We start from the raw sequence: 16,382 nt of genomic DNA on the forward strand, positions 1-16,382 counted from the left end.
TTATTTCAATTACTCCATATTCCTTCATTTTATGTGCATGACAGAGGAGGAACAGCTACCAAAGACCAACAGCTACACAGATCAGTCTGAACTGTGGAGAAACCTGGAAGGAAGAGAACTGAATCTGGATTTTTAGTATGGAAGCTGACAGGACACAGCCTGTCACAGACCTAGTGGATTTGTGGAGGCTCTAAGCTGGAAGGGTGACCAGGTATGCTGGGAAGGGGATTTATGCCAACAGGTAACCAAAGAGCCATGAAATGCAGGGCAGTATCAGATTGGAGTTATGAAACTCCAAGGTTGGACCAGGCAGCAGAAGTTTCCATTCAAAAAGGCATAATGGAGAAAGAAGGGAATAATTTGCTCCTCACAGTTCCCATTTTTCCATTAAGGTCCTCACAGCCCATTTGCCATGAGTCACACTCCCTCCCCTCTTTCTGCCTTTCTAGAAGGAAGGCAGCAAACAAGGAGAAGTGGCTGTTAATCAAAGTCTCCAAGGTTTTACTCATCCTCCCAAAACACTTCTCCATCCCCCTTCCCTCCTCCAGTCACATCTTGCTGCAGCTCAGACCTTCCTGTAAGTGCCTTAGCAGCGGGAAGGGGCAGCAGCTGCTCCCAGAGGAACAGCCCACGCTGCCAGGACAGCTCCTCACCTGCTGGGATTTCCTGACAGCAACACTACAGACACTGACAAGGAATAGAAAAAGAGAAAGAAAGGTTTGAAAATAGGAAGAATCAAAAAGCAAATGTGATTTGAAGGTTCCTCTGGTGTTTTGAGATACACTCCCATTAAACTTTTCTCCCAACCTGAACTTCCTCAGGACAACACACACAGTCACAGCTCTCAGCTCCTCAGTTGACCTCATTTTCACCACTTTTTCTGGCATAAAACTTTGCAAATCTCTTCAACAAAACACCACTGGATGCTTTTGTGATAAGACAACTTTTTTGAAATAGTAAATACCTGTTATTAATAGTCTATTAATGCTCAGAGAAATAAATGCCTAAGTTATTACAAGGTGTTCCCAATGGGGATCTTGGTCCTCAGAGAGGCCCAGCAATCATGGAATGGTTTGGGTTGGAAGGGACCTTAAAGCCCAGCCAGTGCCACCCCTGCCAGGGCCAGGGACAACTTCCACTGTCCCAGGCTGCTCCAACTCCACCCAGCCTGGCCTTGGGCACTGCCAGGGATCCAGGGGCAGCCACAGCTGCTCTGGGCACCCTGTGCCAGGGCCTGCCCACCCTGCCAGGGAACAATTCCTGCCCAATATCCCATCCAGCCCTGCCCTCTGACAGTGGGAAGCCATTCCCTGTGTCCTATCCCTCCATCCTCTGACAAAAACTCTTCTCCAGCACTGCTGTGCTGCACAGCGTGGGACAGGCAGGACACAAAACTCTGTTTGCCATTATCAAGGCCTGGAACGAGACATCCCTTTCTCTGCTTGCACATCTTGCACAATGTAATTATGGGTAAAGCGTTAATCCATTAATTCTTCACTTGCATTGAAAAGACCTGTCCTGTCAAAGAGGCCATGGAAGATCCACACACCCACCCTCACTGCCTTCATCGAGGAACGGGAGCCATTGGGAGGCTCCGTGCTCCAGGACTCACACTGGATCACCTCACACCACTGGGAAAGTTAATATTCCAAACTAACCCAGTGCTTGGTAAAATTGTAGCACACTCCAAAAATGCCTTTTTTTGATGTGGTATTAAGGTGGTTTTGCTTTAAAACAGGCAATGCTGCTATTCCCTGAAGCATGGTGAGCCAGCAGAAAGGGTACTGCTCCCATACTCCTCCCAAACAAAACACTCCCCTTCCTTATTTTACACAACACTGGCATTTCAGACCCACCAGGGCATATTCCAGCTCCTCAATACAAGACAAAACTAACCCAGAGAGCAGATCACGGAACCACCACTCTACAGTGCTGTAGATGTTGTTTGCTTCCAGAGCAGCACAGCCTGAAAAACTGCAAGACATTTCAGATTTACAGAACTGGAGGCAGCTTAAGAATCACTTCAGCTCCTGCAGAAAAGACATTTCTTTACAGAACTAATCAATTAGCTTGCTCATCTCTTAGCCTGCTCGCTTCTTTGCAAAATATTCAAGTAGTTTCAGTTTGAATGGCAGAGTTTACAGTTCAGACACCAAGCACCCTCCCAAAGCCCTGATCCACTTTAGAATTGTCAAGCACAAGACTGTATTTTGTACTGAAGGGAATTAAAGGGGCTTTTAGCAGTAATTCATGTACTGCCAGAATCTGTGAACCTGAGGATGAAGATCCCTTCCCTTTAAAATCTCTTCAGTTACCATGGCAGGGGACGAATATGTTTGATCACAGCATTATTTACAGTATAAAATAGCAATTACTTCAATCCAAGAAGGTCTTGACTTCAGGTATTCCCTTATTAGTCTATGCAAAACAATCCTGAATGGAACAAAATAACCATACTCAAAGAGCTGACCTAAGTTGAGGGACAGCTTTATTCAGCTACAAGAGACCCCTTTTGATGAAGTGACCCTCTAAATTGCATATTTCAGGAACTAATCAAGGATCAGAGTAGCTTTTCCAGGCTCACAAAAAGCTGTTTCCTAGAGAGCAGGCCACACACTTGGTTTGGGCATCACCCAGGAGGCTGCCAAGACACCAAGAGCACTCACTGTTCACCAGAGGCTCCGTGTGTGCAAATACTGCAGAAGTCAAATTTGGAGGAGATAAAGCCAAGTGTGCTTGTCCATGATAAGGGGACCAGCAAGAGGCTGCGTCAGGAAACCCCAGCGGCTCAAGGGACTGCACAGAGTTTTCTGCTGGGTCCTATTTACCCAACACCCAGGATTTACCAGAACAGGGTCCTGCCCTCCCTGCACTTGAGCAGCAACTCCTTCCAGGGAGAACAACCAGGCATTTCCATCAGCCCACTGCCAGTTCCAGCTTCCCCAAACTTTGAGCAGTTTTCAGTCAAGTTACCTACAGAGGGAGAAGATTCCCAGTGGCACTGCCCTCAGCCAGGCACAGCAGTGAAGAGCTCTGGCTCCCTACAGGAATTAAGACACTCAGGACTCAGACGCCTTCTCCTGTGAAGTCCTGCATTTAGATCACAAGGGACAAACTGGTTTGGATAATGTACCAGCACCCTGCCTCCAGCAAACCTGCTGCCTCCTGCCTTTCCCTGCTCAGCTGATTCACAGAACCACGGAATGGTTTGGGTTGGATGGGCCCTTAAAGCTCATCCAGTTCCACCCCCTGCCATGGGCAGGGACACCTTCCACTATCCCAGGGTGCTCCATGCCCTGTCCAGCCTGGCCTTAGAATTCCTCAATTTACAAAAGCAAAAACAAAAAGCAGGAAAAGCAAATACTTTCCCTCCTGTAGTTGCCTCAGTATCTTCCAAGTATTAAGACAGTTGTTTAGTCCTATCTTTTTCCACTTGTGGAAAGTCACAGTTAATTTCAGAAGCAGGAAATGTAACAGCAAAATACTACTTTCCATTCGCAAGCTGCACTTAAATAAGAGCTAGAGATGGACCTCAAACAAACAGCAGGCAAAGAAAAAGAAGCTTAAAGAAGGTCCTGCCCATGGAGGCACATGGGGAAGGACAGGGAGCTGTCTGAGTATCCAGCTTTAGTGAGGAGCAGAGAAACTGCCTCTCACCAAGAGCCTCAGCAGAGCAGCCACCAGGGATTGAAGCAGCACAGCCCTTTGATGTGGGAGGCAGGAGCCCCACGGAGGAGTCTTGCAGCTCTTGTGATCGCCTCAAGAAATGTTTTAATGGGCTTCAATTCCCGTAGCTGGTTTGGAAGATCAATTACACACATTAGCAGTATCTGGTGTGAACTACAGAGGTCTTTAATAGAGCAGTTAATTTTGTCACACTGCACTATGCATTCCTCTAGAGACACAACAGTGCTGCTCCAGAACCAGTTGACAGTAAGGCATATTTTTCTACTTTTATGTATCTTTGAGCACAATACTCCTCCATCAACTAAATTAAGGTAGGTGCTCTGCAATGTTCAAATCTTGAATGTGTCAAAGACTACAGTTTCTAAAGCCATGTCTCCAGACTGCCCAGGAAGGCTGAGTTCAGTCAAGACAAGTCCCCAGAATACTTTCTCCACAACAACTTCCATAATATTGAAAATACACAGGCTTGTTCCCTTACACTGAAGTTGCACAGCCCCTCAGTGCCAGGAAGGAATTTACTTGGATTAACAGAATATGCTTATTCTAAAAAACTAAACAGCACGAAGCCAAAGTTAAATATATCTAGGCATTTCAGAGACACCAAAGAAGGGTTTGTGGTTGCCTGAAGCACGGATGTGTATCAAAACACAAAGGTTCAGCTAGAATTGAAATTGAGTTCTGCAACAGACTGCAGCTCTGCTAGTGAAAAAAGGTTTGACAGAACTCCTGTTAACAGCCACAGTCTTGCCCTTCTCTTATTTAAAGTTAAAATCCACTGAAGTCCAACCTTCCATAGAAGGATACCAGCAGATACTTGGCTGATGTGGAAAAGGGAACTAATTCTATAGGATATACCTGTATCTCCTTTTGCCAATCCTGCCATCCAAACAGCAATTCCAACAGGAATGAGTTTCTCTGGGGAAAAGGAAGATTTCCCTTCCCACCTGCTCACTTAAATCAGACCACTCCAAGTTCTCTATAGCAGATCAATTTTTAGGTAAAAGAGATATTCCTCCAATATCCTATTTTATACTAAATGACCTTTTCAAAAGCACAACACATTAGTATATACAGACACTTATTTAAAACCTTTCTCACTTATTTTCCCTAAAGAAATTCATTCCTTCTGGTAGATACAACAAACCCCGAGAAGGAAGAATAACAGTACAAAGAATGTAAGTAGTCATTTAAGTGTTTTATCCTTTAGAGAACATTCACTCCTTCCCTGTGTGACTCAAAACAAACTTAATTTACTAAGAAAGACTTGGTTGCAATTAAGAGATAAATCACCATTTTAAAGAAACAAAGGTTTAGGCTCTTCAGCACATTATCCAAACACAACACATCCACATCTCTCCCACAGGCATTGAAGAAGTCAGAGCAGTTCACAGCTCACTCTGTTATTGATGCATCAGGGAAGGTAATTTTCATTTAATTCCAGATTTTTAAAAATATGTATGTCAGGAGACTGCAGTTACCCATTTCAATTTTTGCATTTAAATCATTATCAGCCAGCAGAAGTTAACCTTCCTTTAAAGAATATGAAGACTTATAACCATTCTTACAGTAAATTTACCATGTCCCCTTTAAATTGCATGTTAGAAAAAAACACAAGAGCATGTGTGTATTAATCCATGAGCTTTCCTAAAGATGTGAAAACAGCACAAGTCACATTTGTAACTCCGCAGTTCTTACCTGTGACTTGCAGATCTCAAGCTTCAATTAAATACACAGAAGTGGCACTCCACAGTAAAAATTAAGATCAACTAAATCAATCTATTTTTGGTCTCTCTCATTCCATTTGAAGCACCCTCTGATAACCACCTGAGTAGCAAAACCAAGCCCGTACTTACTGAACGTGAACTCTGAGAAGTCTGCATTAAAGCCAGGAGAGTAAAATATTCAAGGTGTGTTTGCTTGAAGTGAAAAAGTAAATCTGGAAATATTAGTTTTAAAAAGTAGCTACAACATAGATAAGGAGCAATAAATACTGGGGTTTGGGTTCTGCCTTACTGCCTCTCCTCTGATGAAACTAAATGGCAAAACCCCCTGACCTCAGCTGACACCCTGGGTCGTGCTGCACACACGGGATGGAGCTGCTGAAAATGAACAAACACAGTTCTGAGCCTCGGTTTGCTCAGGTACTCAAGGACCTCCTTAAACATCTTATGAGGTGCAATCTCTGGTCAAAATCCAAACCAAGAGAGGGCAGGAATTTCTCCCCTTCCCGTAACTCTCCAGGCTGCCTGCAGTAACACTTGCCATCAGATCCAGGGGGACTGAACTTCCCAGAAAGCTTTCCTTCGGAGACACGCCAATTCCCCACCAGATTTCTGTCACAGAAACAAGGTCGAATATCCAGTTACAAAACAAACAGAAGTTACTTCTGCCCCGTTCAGTGCAAATGGGAATGTATAAAGTACCAAGATCAATAAATATGAAAAAAAAAAATCCAGAACAATTTGGAATGAGCGGAGAACAGCACACCAGGGAGTGCAAGCCCTCACTGGCACAGTTCCATTACATCAAGTTGTTCTTTGGACTCATCCAGCTGAGGTTTGAGGATCACCAGGCGTATCCTTTCTCAACAATCAATTCCAATATTAAAACTGGAATCTGAAACCAGCTTCAGAGAAATACTCGAAGGCAATGGAAACCTTCATGCTCTGAGCAAAAACAGAACAAGGGTAAGAACAATGCTCAGAATACTTAAGTGTGCCTTGCTTTTACTGTAAGCCTTTATTTCAGAAGGTTATGCAGCTGGTGTAACACAAATCTACATGTGAAGACAAATCTAGAAGCAAATGCTCAGAGCTGAGATGAAAAAGCATCTGTAATTTAGATAAATAACAGCTCGCTGCAGGAACAACCTCAGCATTCAGGTCTTGTATTTCAGAGCCTGCACAGTTTTGCTCATTTAGATTCAAATGCCAAAAAATAGCCAACTCCTCTCCTGGATGGAAGATTACATCTTTATGCAGGAAAGCTTAGCTGGCAGCTTAGATGAGTCTGTCAAGGAAGGACAAGGATCCAAGGTATGTACATTTATTAGAAGTACCACCTCTGTGTCATTAGCTTGGAGATGTGACATCTCTGCATCAGCTCCAAGTCCAGGCTGACAGAACTGTTCCACAAGAATTCCCTGATGGGAGAGGCCTCCAAAATAAAAATGCCACCATGAACCAGCACTTACAGCCAAACTTCCATGTTCAGTCTAAACAACTTGAAGCTTGAACTGAAGATTTCTCTTTTCCAATTGCCACTGAGTTGGGTGCTGAAAAACAGATTCTGCAAGAACAGGTAGGACAGAGTGGCCTGTTCTGGTATTTTACTATTTCACACATTTCAGGCAGTCAGTGCACTGGTGTGGAAGTGCTGCTGTAAGGGAAGGGATCCTTGACAGGCTGGCATAGCTCAGTGCTGGATTTGTGGCCTAAGCTGTTACATGGAATTGCACAACGAGTAAACAAGGGAGGCAGAGCTGACAGCCCAAGCTCTGCATTAATGACCCAGCAGGTATTGTCACTGCTCATACACGCCATGGAAATCAACTTGGAATCACAGCCTAAAGCAGCCCTACATAAAAACCATGGAGTGAAGCAAGCACTGTGATCACCTGTTAAGCTTCTGCTCAGCCTCTCTTGAAATATATATGTCCTTAATTCCATTTTCCCTCCTCTTCTTCCCATAAACCCTCACCCAGTGAGCTGGGGGGGACAAAACTCCCTGAACCCAGAACTTTTCAAACAGTGCTTTTCCTTAAACCCTGCAGTCAGTGTGGAGCCCTGAAGGTCAGCCCTTCTTGCACCACTCCTTTTATGGCACCTCTTCTGCTAAGGATCCACAGCACTCACCAGAGCTCTCACACTGTTCTGTATGCTTATGGACTTTTAAAAGGCTGGAAAACTAAGGATAGTAAGAGTTCAAGCCATCAGAAGGATCTTCTGTGCCCAGAACAGATGTCCAGAGTTCAGTTTTTTGAATACTCCCAAGTTTTACAGTATTCCTGCTCTGTGTTTGGAAAATACAACTCCACTACCAGGGGTCTGAGCAGCAGAGTCAAGCACTCAGACCTGGAGTTGTGTACTCAGCATCCAAACTATAACTCTACACACACCTGGAGAGCTCCCCAGCAACTTCCCAGCCAGGACCACAACCCACAACCAGGCAGGGACACACCTGCCTCTCCAGGATGGCACCGGCCTGACTCACCAGACCACCACCTACAACTTCTTCCCAGATAAGGCCACCTCATCCAGTGCTTCTACAAATACCAGGTAATTTAAAATCTCATTGGGCCACCTGGAAATTCTGGATCTCTTCAGGTGCCCCATCCTACTGCAGCCTCCGTTTACAATTACCTCAATTACCTGTGGGGATGAACTCCTGATGTCAGCACACTCACAGTACTCAAAAGATCAGACAGATTGTTAGACACCTGAATATCCAATCATCATTCCTCCCACAAACAGCCTAATCTTTATTTATATTAGTTTATTGGCTCAATTGCACAGCACAGACAAACCTCTTTGGGAAGGAGGCAAACCCCTGGCAAGCCTTCAGAACAGACCAGCACTCCCTGTTGGGAGCTTCATCAACAGCCTCGGCCACTGGTATCAGAAAGCCCAGTTCATCTGGCTCTGGGCACCAGTCATTTCTTGCAGCAACTTTAGAGCAGGCTCTTTTCTTTAATCCATTGACAAAAAAAAGCCACTAAATTAACTCACAAGTCAGTTTGTGTAACACAGCACAGGACATCTACCTCAGTGAAGCCCCACTGCTACGCTGTGTCTGCCACAGCTTTAACTCTTACTTAACTTATCAAAAGGATGTCAGAAGTCTTATGCAAGTTCACCTCTAACGTACTCGTTATCCTCTTAGGAGCCACTGAATGAAATGTGAGTTAATGAATAACACAGTAGGAATTATTTCATTATCCCCATGGTGAGAGAGAGCCATCTAATTCTTGGATATGATGTCAGACTTGAGAAACAGCCAGTGGTACTTAGTCAGGTTTCCACTGCTCACTCAACTGCTACAGCACTGCTGTTCCCAGAGCAAGGCTGCAGGCTGCTCTGACAGCTCGGGAGCAAAGCCACTCCAGGAGAAATCGGGAATTCAAACAGCAGGAGTGAGGAACTGGAGCCTGTCACTCTGCTCCCACAGAAGGGAGAGGTTTCTAGCAGCCCATATTTAATGTACAGGCCTTGTACAAGTATGGGAATCAAGGCAGTAAGAGCATGACAGCTCTTCACATTTTCCTCTTTTACAATGTCAACCCCACTGCAGTCACCATTTGTCTGTGCTACTAAGTCAACCTGTCTGTTAAACTCCATCAGAACCCCAGGACACCTACTGAAAGGGAAGTCTGAAGCAAGGTATAGATCCTTCATCAGTCATTTGCAATCCCATCTTTTGGCATTCCAGGCTGCCTCACTTCCACTTTTATTCAACTAATGCTTTTCACTATAAAACTTGATGCATTGTGGCTGCAAGTAAATATTCACTCCTCTGTGAAAAACATACATTTGCCAGTGCAGGTAGTGAGTGAGGAGGACAACTCCAAGAAAGATCCAAGTGTCCTTCAGGTATTTTGCAATAACAAACCAGCTCTAGACTGCCTGAAGAGTTTGTATGCCTAAAAGACCAGGCAGCTTCAGAAAGTGTTCAGAGTTGGTATTTTATTGATTTCCTCACTGTGAAGTCCATCCTCACTGCTATCAGGACAGCTGTGCCTGGCAGTGCCCTTCTGACAGTCTGGCTCTCAGGACACATGTTCATTCTGCCCAGAACACCCTCATACGTCCTTCATATTAGGAGGAGCAGTCAGGAGTAAGAAAGTAGCAGACATTTGAACAGCTCACACCAATCCATTACAGAGCCTACAAGTATTATTTACCAGGTGTTCCCCTCTAACAACCTGCCCAACGAGGAATAAACTGCTACACAAGGAAGCTAAAAACCTAAGCAAGAAGAAAAACTGGAAAGCCTGGGAGACCAAAGCTGGAAGATGGAAAACCAGAACTATCTCCCTGACATGTCATAGCCAATGAAAGGCCCAAGAGGAGCAGATTTTTCTGCATGGACTGTAGAAATTCTCATTCAAGGAAAATATTTCCCCATAACCTGCTGCTTGCACTCACTCCTGGACAGCCCCAGAGCACCGAGTCTGTGTAACACACCAGAAGCAAAGGACAATCGTGCCACACTCCTTATCAAATGGAAAGAAACACTATCTTCAAGCCTAGCACGTGCTGACCTGTCATTCTCACATGAGTGTGCACATGGAGAATGTATTCATAGTCCAGGCTTGGCATCACAATCACTGTCAGGATTGCAATGCTGCAGAACGTTTAGAATGGCTCTGTTAATACTGAAGTTCAATTCCATGATACTGTTAATATATCCCAGCCTGCAAATCCACTATTGTTCCACAAGCATTCAACTTTAATTCTTCAATAACTGCTCAAAATACCAATACTTAAGATACAAAATCTCATGGCAGTATCTGTAAAACTGATAGAAAATTCAGCAAGAAACTACAAAAAGCTGATTTTGGAGCAACTTTCTGTCACATGAGAAGCTTCTGAGCTGGTAGGGAGCAGCACTGCCCTGTGAGGAGCACCTGTGTGCAGGAATGGCTGAGCCCTGGAGTCACCCCGAGGTGCTCACCCAGCAGTCAGTATCTGCTCACCCCTCAGCTGATCAGCAGAGCACACAGCTGCCAACAGAGCCCCAACACCCAACAATCAATACACAACAACAGAGTGAGGAGGAGCCACGTTTCCCAGGTGTGATGCCATCTAAGAGGGTAATGGGATTGAACTGGTGCCCTCAGTGCTGAGCCTGGGAGCTCTCATTCTGCCTTGTACACTGATACTGCTGAAGCTGAACCACGTGCTTACATTCCCCACTGAGTCAGAGCTGTCCTTACACAACACATCCAAGTTCCTCAAGGCTGCTCAGCAGCCCCTTCAGAGGCTGCAGCTGTGCTCCTTCTACAGCTGTGCTGGTTAACCAGGCCCTCCTGCCAGGGAAATGCCATAGCCATGCACAGCCAGGAGAGACTGGTCTCTCCTGGGAGCATCCTCAGGGCCGTGCCCACAGCAACTGCACACAAAAACTGCCCCTGGGACCTTAAGGCAGACTCTCCTCACCAACGGCCAGATTTTGTGCCAGATACTGTCCCTTTTCAGCAGTCCCACATTCTATCCCTCAGTGAGCAGCTCTTACCTATTTTGGCCACACACTTCAGGAGACAGACACACACTTGATTCAGCTGTGTGGTCTGCAACACAGCAGGCAGGCAACATCCAAGTGTCTTTAACTCCACAGTTTCCAGCTTAAAAACACTTAAGACTCACTAGAAGGTAATAAACAACACCATGCAGACTGTCTGGGGAAGCATCAGTCATTTAAAAATATAGCTGCACACTGCAGCTTGGGGTTCAAATGTGAACAAGAGCTCAGACATTCCCTCTGTTCTTCCTACACTGTTCCCACTACAGTTCTTCCTCACACCCCAAGCTCTTTCCTAGCGTTAAGCAGCTACCTAAGTGAAAGTCAGTTAAAAAGTCATTTTATCATGACCACTATTTTCTCAAAGCTTAAAAATTAAATCAAGTACTCTGCTACTGGAATTTTCATTACCAGGAAGTTGCAGTAATGCTTACTGCATTAAAGTTTTTGGTTTGTTCTCCCAATATCATAACTGCATCAGCTCAATACTTTGAGTTAATTATTATTGTTTAACTGAGGTAAATGCAAACAGCATGGAATAAACAGTAGGAAACCAAGCTCAACTATGTAAAGATAAACCAAATACTTCATGATCACCTGCAAGTATTAGGGAAATTCTCACACAGCTCTTGTATGTATGAGAAATTAAAAGCCCTGACAATCACAGCTTCAGAAAATGGCCACAGGAAAACTATACAGTGAGGTAAAGACTCAGGTTTTTTTTCCCATATCTTGGCACTTGGAATATGCTCTGAAGAAAAAAATTATTATAATAAATAAAAAAAAATAGACCATAGACTGCAATATTTCCAGAATATTCTGTAATATTATCCCAGCAATAAAGCATAAATAAGCATAAGTGATTCTCTGGAGACACCACCACACCTCCAGAGATCCTCTGGAGCTTCTTCAGCACTGATGAAAAAGTACCTGCAGTGATACTGTGCTCCCATTTCACTGAGGGGCAGCAGCTCCAGCAGCGAGGGGTGATGGAGCAGCAGAGCCAGCCCTGGCACAGTCTGGTGGTGCTGAAGGGTCACCAGTTTCCATGGAAGTCTCCCCAAGTTCCGCTGCTGAGGATGACCCTGGAGCTGGTCAAACAAGTGGCTCATGTGAAGCTGCTGCTCTGAGATGCCCAGGGAAGCTGTGAAGTGCCCAGAGGAGTGACTGCCACACAACAATGTGCTCACTGCAGAGCAGCGCTCCAACACCACTGAATAGACAATGCAAAGAGCCATTCAAGTGTCAGTCTTCCAGAGCAGCCAGGACAAAGTGCTTTTTGTTTCTGTCTTTGAGATCCTTGACAAATCAAAACTAGATTAAGTGTGCTGGCAGAGTGGCCTCACCTCCCAGCCGGATACAGATCCCGGGGCACAGGGCTGCCAGTGCTCTGCAGTAACTCACACCCAGCACACCCAGCCATGCTCTGCCCTCCCTGGGAGAGCTTCGGAGGGAATCACACCTCCGAGCTTGATGGGAAGGAAGCTCAGAGGAACCACTCTGCTTACAGCAAAGATCAAATACAACTCAGAGATAAGACCTGCAAGTCCTGATTCTATAGGTAAAGAGGGGTCTGTGCCTGAGCACAGTAGCTACTGAAGGCTTTATTATCTCTAGCAGAGGCTCTAAAATAGATACATTTGTGTTTTGTACAATTTCCATTTAACCTTGCTAATTTCCTCAGCATTATTTTTTGCAGCTCAGGGACAAACAGCGTTACTAAGTAACTCTCCAGGATGAAGTTTCAGTGCTTAGTTCTCACTGCTGAATTAAATACATAAGCATCTTAACATCCACAAATCCAACAGCCCACTACTCCAGAACCCACAAAGACTAAGCACATTTTATCTGTGCAAAACACATGAACATTTATCAAGGAACATATCAAATCTTACCACAAATATTAAACAAAACCCAGCAATTCAACTGTTTCAGTTAACAATTAATAAAAGCTCTGAGGAAAAGGAATGCACCTGCTTCCACTTCCTACATAAATCTCAAGTACATCTGAAGCAATACCTCACATACAAAACAGTTTCAGGAGCTGCATTTTTGTAAGATAATTTGAAATCACCAGTAGTGGATATCCTTATCCAGAGAGGCCTCCCTGTGCCAGAAGGTCAGCCCAAGCCCCCAGAATCACAGGATCCATGGGGCAGCCCTGTTATCCTGCTCCTGTCCCAGGGTACAGCTCTGTGCCCAGTGAAGGCTGCTCTGACCCATCAGCACAGGTACCCTTTTACCACAGAAACACAGCAAAGCACTGCAAAAATACTTGTTAAATGCTTCACTTGCAGCAAGCCTGGCCTAGAAGGGTTCAAACCCCCTTCACAGTATCTGTGTAGTTATGCTGAGCACAGCACCAAGACTGCTTTTTAAACTCTGAACAGGCAATGGGCTGACACAACACGGGCGGAGCCGCAGATTTCTACCTCAAATGGGTCTGCAAGGAGCACCATCACTCTGTCACTTCTGACAAGGAGTTAAAGCACTGGAAGGAAGAGAAAGAACAGCCCTGGAATTGTGATGAACTTAACTCCTCTCTAGCAGCCCAGTAAGAGCACCAGCTCTGTGAAAGGTTTGCACCAAGCTATCTCAAAGTACTAAAAAAGGATGTAATTCAAGCCTACTGTGTAACACCAAACAAATCTGCTACTTCTCCACTTGAAAATTCAATGAGATTTCAAAGCAGGACACACCTAACTAGACAAACTAGAAGACTAATTCCTTACTTCAGAGTTGAAGCCTTCAAGACCCTTCCATCCAACCTACTTCATATTTAAGGTATTCCATATATCCAGCATATGGCAGAGCATTCACCCAGACTATTTTGGGTAGGTGAGACGTTAGTAAGGACTTTTCTCCACTCCTCCCCAAAAAGCACACCTGTAAATTTACCACCAGATACAATGAAAAATACATCACTTCAAGATAAGTGATAGACACTCACCTCAAATATTTCAAGAAATTTCCAGGATTTCACAAAAACTCACCAGCAGGCCAGCTCCTAAATCCTGATTTAGCAGTTCCATAAGCAAAACTGAAGAATGAGAAAGGTGTACAAGACGGGCACAGCTGCTTGTTCACTCCAGGCCACATTTACTTTTCTGCTAAGGAAGAACTCACTGGGTAGGTAGGTTTTGAGTGACACACACCTTGGTATTTAAATAACTGAGATCTAGAGATGTAGGACAGAGGTGAACAAGCAGGAGTTAACTCTTCAAACAAATGCAGGTTTTAACAGGATAAATTCTTATCCTATACTTAGAGTTTAAAGGTTACAAAAAGCTCAGCATTGGGAGGAACAGATCAGCACCAGGCAACAAGCTTTTTACAACAAGGCAAAGATGCTCTGAATTCTGTGTAGAGGCTGAGCTGTCACTCACCCAGCATGATCTATGGATTCCCAGCTCCACAGGAAGGTTCACACTTTCTCTTTCACATTCTTATTGCAATAAACTCTCAGTTTGTTGTTTAATCTCTGACCTTTGGTTAAAATGTTATTAAAAAAAAAAATCTAAGTAACCAAGTCGTGACTTTTAGGGGTCACAGCCTTTCAGGAGTCACCTAACAAGCAGCAGCAGATTCTTCAGACAAGTTTCAAACCGTCAAATTTGTTTCAACATGTACAAACTCTGCTAAGTCAAGTCTTTCAACAACACTCACCAAAGGGTGACCCAGGGGAGAATACAATGGCACAACCTGACTAATTGCTATTCAGTCAAGGTGCTGGCTGTGTTTACCTTTACAGGCACGATGGATGCACAGCATTGTCCTACCAAAATTATCTTCACATGGCTGCACAAGCCCTCTCTGAACTGACCCCAGGGTATTCCTTCACCTTCCACATTTCAATTATTTACAAATAGCTAAACAGATCTTAAGAACAGCAACCCCACACAGGGACCTGAGCTCTTCCTCCTAAGTTTTCCAGAGTCAAACAGGAGGTTTGAAGCTCTAGAAAACAGGTGCTGCAACACCAGTTTAAAGTTTACTGTTAATCAATCCATGGAAGCTTAAAAGTTGACCTTTCACAAACAGCAAACCCCCAGCTGGCTATGCCTGCAAGTGCAGCACAAATGTGCTCCACAGCCACATCTCCAGACTCCTGAAAATTAAATATATCAGCAATGAAACCACCAACACTCATCAGCCTACTTGAAAAGACTGGAGTGTTCTCTGCACCCGCAGAAGTGGCTATCGCCTTCCAAACCCAGCCTGGAAATTCAGATTTCTCCTAGGAATTCTTTAATTGTCTTGGCAAGAGGCAGCATAAAAATTGTGGAATTGAAGTGCATAAATTATGTTTTGAGGGTGTTTTGGCATTAGGCCTTTCTTTAAGCTGTAAGCTAAACTAGATTCTCCCTAGCCCACCTGCTCACTTCTTGCACAAAAACCTTCAATCCTTTCTTGCCCTTTTCAGGATCCAAGCCACTTCAGACCAATATCTGTAGACAAATAATGTTTTAATTGACCACTCCTTGCCTTCATGAGGCCACTTTATCTCAATACACATTACTAGACCAGCAGCATATTTATAGCAAAATCATTTCTTGACTACTACACAATTTGGTCTGCTGGGATTGACACATGGCAGTAGGGGTTGACGATGAGACTAAAAGCTGAATTTTGTTGGAAGAACCAGAAAAAAAACCTAACAGTAGTTAGAAATACTTAGAAATTGAAAGGAGACAAAGTAGATTAAGCCATATTGCAGTCCTGGGGATCTTGAAATATGTTCAAACACACGAGGCTTAGCCCTACTAGGTCTCTGCTTTGAATACCAAATAATTTGGGTCTAGGAGGGAGAAGCATGCTAGAAGGGCTGCTCAGGTAATCCCTGCCTCTGTGAGCAGTGGTCCAGCCTCGGGCACTCATATAGTTTAGAAAGCTGGACAATAACTTGAAATAATAATGTTTAGAAAAATAAGCTACAGGGCACAGCAGCTTGTAACTTACTGCTTAGGGAGCTGCCAAGTGCTTCCTCCCTGACCCGAGCAAATCAAGGTGCCTTATGCAAGAGGAAAAGTCTTCATACCTGAGTGCTGAATGGGACCACGGCGGGCTGGGACATGATGCAACAGCACCATTAGTTTTAATGGGGCTGCTCTCTGGGCGTGACCCTGCGAGGAGGGGAGCACAACCGGGACCGTACACAAACAGCTTAGTAAAACCAGGCTTCACAAAGAAAGCAAGAAATAGTTCTTATTGTCTTTGCCATACCAGTCTTACACTCGTCAAATGAAGCAAAACCCCTTGTCCACAACTCCCCAGACTGACTCCACCAGACCCACCCAGCTCAGGCACCAGCAGTGGCAGTGATGAACCAACCACCCTCCACAGGTGAGCAGAGCACCGAGCAGGTTCCCAGATTGCTTCCCACTCCGAGCTGATTACAACAGCAGATTTGACACTGCTGTCCCCTCAATGAATTACTCTAGAACTCCCACCCTTAG

At 44.6% G+C, this 16,382-nt stretch overlaps 1 protein-coding gene across 4 annotated transcripts in view; it reads right to left on the reverse strand.

Moving 5' to 3' along the window:
* MTMR3 (myotubularin related protein 3) overlaps positions 1-16,382 on the reverse strand; it is a 74,748-nt gene that overhangs the window by 48,887 nt on the left and 9,479 nt on the right. The window contains exon 1 of one of the 4 annotated variants that reach the window (XM_083873740.1): positions 13,877-14,024. The exons of the other annotated variants lie outside the window; for them this stretch is intronic. The gene's annotated coding sequence lies outside the window, so the exon portion shown is untranslated. Of the gene's footprint in view, positions 1-13,876; positions 14,025-16,382 lie in introns of those variants that run through there. 4 annotated transcript variants of the gene reach the window in all.

The sequence above is a fragment of the Zosterops lateralis genome, assembly GCF_965231275.1.
Source record: "Zosterops lateralis genome assembly, chromosome: 17".
Taxonomy (NCBI): Eukaryota; Metazoa; Chordata; class Aves; order Passeriformes; family Zosteropidae; genus Zosterops; species Zosterops lateralis.